This window comes from Rhineura floridana, chromosome 8, assembly GCF_030035675.1.
Source record: "Rhineura floridana isolate rRhiFlo1 chromosome 8, rRhiFlo1.hap2, whole genome shotgun sequence".
NCBI lineage: Eukaryota > Metazoa > Chordata > Lepidosauria > Squamata > Rhineuridae > Rhineura > Rhineura floridana.
The window spans coordinates 82,123,152-82,129,600 of NC_084487.1; positions in this window are offsets into that span (position 1 = coordinate 82,123,152).

Genomic DNA, 6,449 nt, shown 5'->3' on the forward strand with positions numbered 1-6,449 from the left:
AATCTGATTTGTTTGTGGAGAGGTTAGACAATGTTGCACCAAGCAAGTGTTATTCTACACTTTCCAGTGCATTTCCCCATTACTTTCCTTATTGCACATATTTTTGAGGAGGAGCAAGTTTGTTGCACAAGAGCATCAAATCAACTTCAATTGTGCAAGGTGAATTTGCTGGTATGTGATTGAATCCCATTGAAAATAGAAGCAGCCTGAAGATGCCTATAGATTGCTGCCTATCAGCACATGCTATGGTGAGCAGGAAATTTTTCATATACACCGAGAGGCAGGTATGCTTAACATATGCAGAGGACCAGTCTCAGATGCTGCTGAGTATTTGCTGGGCCTTGAAGATCAGCAAAAAGCTTACTGCTATTCTCACTTTGTGCAGAGTACCCAGTATGCAAGAATTCACAATTTGATTCCCCTCTTTAGAATGTAAGGAGGAGTGTCCTATTAGATCAGATCAAAATTCTATCTAATGCCACATCCTTTTCCCCAGAGTTTGCTCATACAAAAATTGGTCCTAATGCCTAAACAAACACTCTTGCCATGTTGTATGTTTTGTCTTGCAGTCTGTCTGGTATACTGCATCCTATAAAAATTGTGGCTGCAGGCCTATACATACACACATACCTAGAAGGTCACAAGCAGAGAATGCAGGCAATGCCCTCTCCCGTGGTTGCTCCCCAGCAGCTGGCTCTGAGGACAGGCTGTATATAGCCATCATAACTAGTAGACTTTCCTCTTTCTCCTCATCCATGTGGGAACAAATGATTCTGTCAAACGGAGCTATCAAGAAATCACATCAGACTTTGAAGCTCTGGGAAAGAAACTCAAGGACTTTGGGGCCCAGATAGTTTTTTCATCCATCCTTCCAGTACTTAGAAGAGGAGTAGAAAGGGAAAGAAAAATACTCCATGTGAATGAATGGCTACGAAGGTGGTGCCGATGTGAGAGATTTGGATTCTGGGGCCACGGGCTATGCTTCCTGGAAGATGGACTGCTGGCAAGTGATGGGTTGCATCTCACAAGGACTGGGAAGAATGTGTTTGGCCACAGCATGGAGAAGCTCATCAGAAGGGCTTTAAACTGAATCCTAAGAGGGAGGGAGATATAAACTTGGTGGTAACGACTGATGAAGGCTTGTGCACAGTAACAGGAACAGAGAGGTCAGCTCTAATAGGGACTAGTAACAGTCCTCAGAAAAATGTAGTAAGGAAGCCAAGCCATAAATCACATGGTCTTCGATGTCTGTATACTAATGCGCAGAGCATGGGAACAAGCAGGACAAACTTGAACTCTTAATACAGGAGGGTAATTACGACTTGATAGGTGTAACTGAAACTTGGTGGGATGACTCCCATGACTGGAATACAGCAATTGAAGGATATAACTTGTTCAAAAAGAACAGAAGGAATAAAAAGGGAGGTGGAGTCACGCTATATGTTAAAAATATATATCCCCACACAGGAATGCAGGAAGATGAACTGGTAGCTCCACCGAGAGTATCTGGATTAAAATTAATGGGGCAAGAAATAAAAGGAATGTAGTGCTTGGAGTCTACTACTGACCACCCAATCAAGGAGAAAATGAGAATGTAACTTTTGAAAAGCAAATTGCTAATGTTTCGAGGAGGCATGATGTAGTAGTAATGGGAGACTTCAATTATCCCGATATCTGTTGGGAGACAAATTCTGCCAAACATGGCTCCTCCAAGAAATTTCTGACTTGTGTTGAACATAACTTTCTCCTACAGAAAGTGGAGGAAGCAACCAGAGGATCAGCTATCCTTGGACTTGATTTTAACCAATAGAGATGATTTGGTGGATGAAGTGGCAGTTACAGGAACTCTGGGGGAAAGTGGCCACATCATACTTGAATTCTTGATTTTAACAGAAGCAAAAGCTGAGAGTAGCCATACGCGCACCCTGGACTTCAGGAAAGCTGATTTTAATAAACTCAGAACAAATGTAAGTACGGTTCCATGGCAAGTGACCCTCATGAGAAAAGGAGTCCAAGAGGGGTGGCAGTTTCTCAAAAAAGGAAATTCTAAAAGCGCAATGGCCAGCAATTCCAACAAGGAAAAAAATGAGAAAACAGGAGAAGAAGCCAATGTGGCTTCACAAAAAGCTTAGAGATGACCTGAAAACAAAAAAGGACACATACAGGAAGTGCAAAGAAGGTCAGGCCACAAAGGAAGAGTACAGGCAGGTATCACAGAATTGCAGGGATGACATCAGGAAGGCTAAAGCTGAGAATGAGCCAATCTTTATGAGTACGGGACCCCCTTTATAAGATCAAAAAAAATTGTGACTCCCCCACATGCTAATTATGATTTTAGCTTCCATTAACTGAAAAAAATGGTGCGTGGCAATATCACATCTCCAAATATTCCTTTCCATAAAAAGCTCCCTGCAGACAGGGAGGTGTTGCTTTCTTAATGCAAAGATCCAATCAAATTGGGATCCCACTTCCCACACACACAGTCTGAAGATGTACAGTCCAGTCTCCCAACAACAGTGGGTTACAATGTTGGACTAAGATCCAGGTTCAAATCCCCACCCAGCCATGAAGCCCACTGGGTGACCTTGGGCCAGACACAGTCTCTCAGCCTGACCTATCTCACAAGGTTGGTGTAAGGATAAAATGGAAAGTGGAGGAGACTATGTGCATCACCATGAGCAACTTGGAGGAAAAGTGGGATTTAAATACATTAATAATTAAATAAATAAAAACATTTCAGCTGCAGTATATGGACCCCAGCCTCAGCCAACCTGCTGAACTTTTTAAAACAACAACACCAGCAGCAGCAGCAACAACGCAGCAATGTGATAGTGGTGGGAATGCTAGATTGTGAAGACAAAATGGTGGATAGATTGAGGGGGGAGGTTAGTGCCTTTAGGCCTTGGGATGATCATCAGAACTGATGATTTGGTTAGCGTGCACTTGGGGAATGAGAGTGGAGCAGAAGACAGATCAGCACACGCACATACATAAACACACCTGTCCCTCCTGCAAGCATCTGCAAGTATGCATGCATTCGGGCAAATGGGAGGTGCCACAGCATCTTGGAGAGAGAGACTGGAGGGACAGAGTCTAGGTGGAAGAAAGGGTGAACACTGGCACACACATTTAGCCTCAGACATGCGGGAGCAAGCAAGTCCTGAGCTTCCCCACTGCTCCTTGGCTCCATCTGGGCAGCCTTGCAAATAAGAATAATTTTTAAAAGGAGATGGCAGTGAATCAGCAGCCAATAAAGGCAGACAGGCTAGCTGCCAAGAAGGAAGGGGGAAAGAGGCCTTTCCTTGCAGCCTTGCTACTTTTTGCTTCACAAAAAGCCCTCTCCTCTCATTCTGAGTAAGGGCATCAGCAGCAGCTGCAGTGAGAGGAAATGGGAGTCAGTGATAGTAATCCCCTCTTCTTCCTGGTAGCTCCACCCTCAGCCTCCTTTGACATCTGCCATGTGTTTTATAGGCAGATGCCTGCCCTTGGCGCACCTGAAAGACACTCTGGCACTTAAGCAAAAGTCTTCCCCTCTCGTTTGGAGCAAGAGGGAGGTGTCATCTGCAGCGGCAGTGGGGAGCAGACAGTGTTCAGGGAGTGAAGGCTTTTTTTAATTATTATTCATTTCTTTACTGTTCACGGCCCCCAGGTTGGGAACCACTGTCCTAGAGTATTGAAGGTACTGGCTGAAGAACTCTCAGAACCATTGTATATTATATGTGCGAAATCATGGAGGACTGGTGAAGGGCTGGATGACTGGAGGAGAGCTAATGTTGTCCCTGTCTTCTAAAAGAGCAAAAAGGAGGAACCAGGGAACTACAGACCAGTCAGCCTAACATCAATCCCTGGAAAAACTCTGGAGCAGATTTTATAGTGGTCAATATGTAAGCACCTTGAAAACAATGCAGTGGTTGCTAGAAGCCAACATAGATTTGTCAAGAAGAAATTCTGCCAGACTAATCCTATCTCATTTTTTAATTGGGTAACCTCCCTGGTACACTGTGGGAATACTGTGGACATAATATATATCGACTTTAGCAACGCTTTTGACAAAGTACCCCATAATATTCTGATTAGCAAGCAAGCTAAATGTGGGCTGGATGGAACAACTATCAGGTGGATCCACAGTTGGTTACAAAATTGTACTCAAAGAGTGCTTATCAATGGTTCCTTCTCATACTGAGGGGAGGTAACAAGCAGGGTACCATAAGGCTCAGTGCTGGGCCAGTGGTCTTCAACATTTTTATTAATGACTTGGATGAGGAGGTGCAGGGAATGCTTATCAGATTTGCAGATGACACAAAATTGGGGGGGATAGCTAATATCCTGGAGGACAGAAACAAAATTCAAAGTGAACTTGATAGGCTGGAGTATTGGGCTGAAAATGACAGAATGAGCTTTAACAGGGATAAGTGTAAAGTGTTACAACTAGGAAAAAGAAACCAAATGCACAGTTACAAGATGGGAGATACTTTGCTCAGTAATACTACATGTGAAAAGGATCTTGGAATTGTCATTGATCACAAGCTGAATTTGAGCCAACAGTGCAATATGGCTGCAAAAAAGGCAAATGCTATTTTGGGCTGCATTAACAGAAGTATAGTTTCCAAATTGTGTGAAGTATTCGTTCCCCTCTATTCAGCACTGGTTAGGCCTCATCTTGAGTATTGCGTCCTGTTCTGGTCTTGAAGAAGGATGCAGACAAACTGGAACAGGTTCAGAGGAGGGCAACAAGGATGATCAGGGGACTGGAAACAAAGTCCTATAAGGAGAGATTGAAAGAACTGGGCATGTTTAGCCTGGAGAAGAGAAGACTGAGGGGAGATATGATAGCACTTTTGAAGTACATGAAAGGTTGCTACATGGAGGAGGGCCTGGATCTCTTCTCGATCGTCCCAGAGTGCAGGACACGGAATAATGGGCTCAAGTTGCAGGAAGCCAGATTTTGACTGAACATCAGGAAAAACGTCCTAACTGTTCGAGCCATACAACAATGGAACCAATTACCTAGAGAGGTAGTGGGCTCTCCGACACTGAAGGCATTCAAGAGGCAGCTGGACAGCCATCTGTCGGGAATGCTTTGATTTGGATTCCTTCATTGAGCAGGGGGTTGGACTTGATGGCCTTATAGGCCCCTTCCATCTCTACTATTCTATGATTCTATGAAAGTGAATAATCTTTTAAAGCCCTCTAAGGCAGGGCCCATCAGCGCATCCTATGGGAGCAAATTCTGTACATTAATTATGTGTCATGTACTGGTGAAGGGGGTACATTGAGGGTTCCTTTCTTTAAGAGCCCCCACAGTCCCAGAGCCAGTATAGCACATGAAGCAGCACCTGTGTAATTGTTTAATCAGAATCCAACCTGTAATGCAACATGTATTTGCCACAATGTCGCTAATTCACTTCTGGCAGCTTTATGAGGGTGTGGTGATGAGTTACCAGCCCAGCACATGCTGATCACTTTATTGCTTCATCACATGCCAAATTTCACTGATATTCACTCCACCCTCATAACACATCAGTTTGATCATATAAAAAACTGGCCTTATCTCCTATATAAATCACCATCACCCTGATGTACTGTCTTCCAGTCTGCCTGGATTATTGCATCACATAATAATTGTGGCTGCAATCCTGTACCTGGAATTAAGCCCCACTGAACTCAGTGCAGCTTACCTCTGAGTAGACTTGCACAGGGTTGCACTATGTGGTCCTATTAGAACAGTAAGTGAAAGGGTTACCCTGGTGGAACAGTGCTGCAACCATGCAGTAGTTTTGACTACTAATGAGATGATGTTTTGTAAAGATTTATATGATGGTAGATCATTGATTTTGTCCATTGTTTCTTGCCAGGGTGACAAACCAACTCAAGTCCTCTTCATGTAAATATATTCCTAATGCTACCTAAAGCTTGATGTGAAGGACTTTGGATTCATTTTGTTTGGCAAAGCTGGCACTGTGAGCGCAATTCAAAAAGAATGCTCTCCACCACCACCGCTTTTGCCCTCTGGCAGTCGGTAAATATGTTAAAATCAGCTTATACATTTAAAAGAATGAATAGTTAAGATACCATCAAGCCGAATTTACTTTCCCAGTTTTTACATTTATGTGCTTCTCCATTGCCAGAAACTAGGTCACACCATATGTGCTTTAAACAAACTTTAAAAGAAGAAACAACCTGCAACTTTCAAGAGAAACTGCCAGTGATTTAAAGTTGCAAAGATAACAGTGCATTAAGAGAGGCTGCTTTAAGGATGAAACTAACTTTAAACAAAAATAAATAAAATCCTACCTACTGTCAAATAATAAATGTGGTAGGTATTTGAAGACTAATACAGAATTCCTTACATTTTTGTAGTACATAATAGTATACCTAATGATCAGCCTAGTGAATGAATGAAAAATATATGCATTTCTGAATGGGAACATGGCAACTTCCAAAAATGT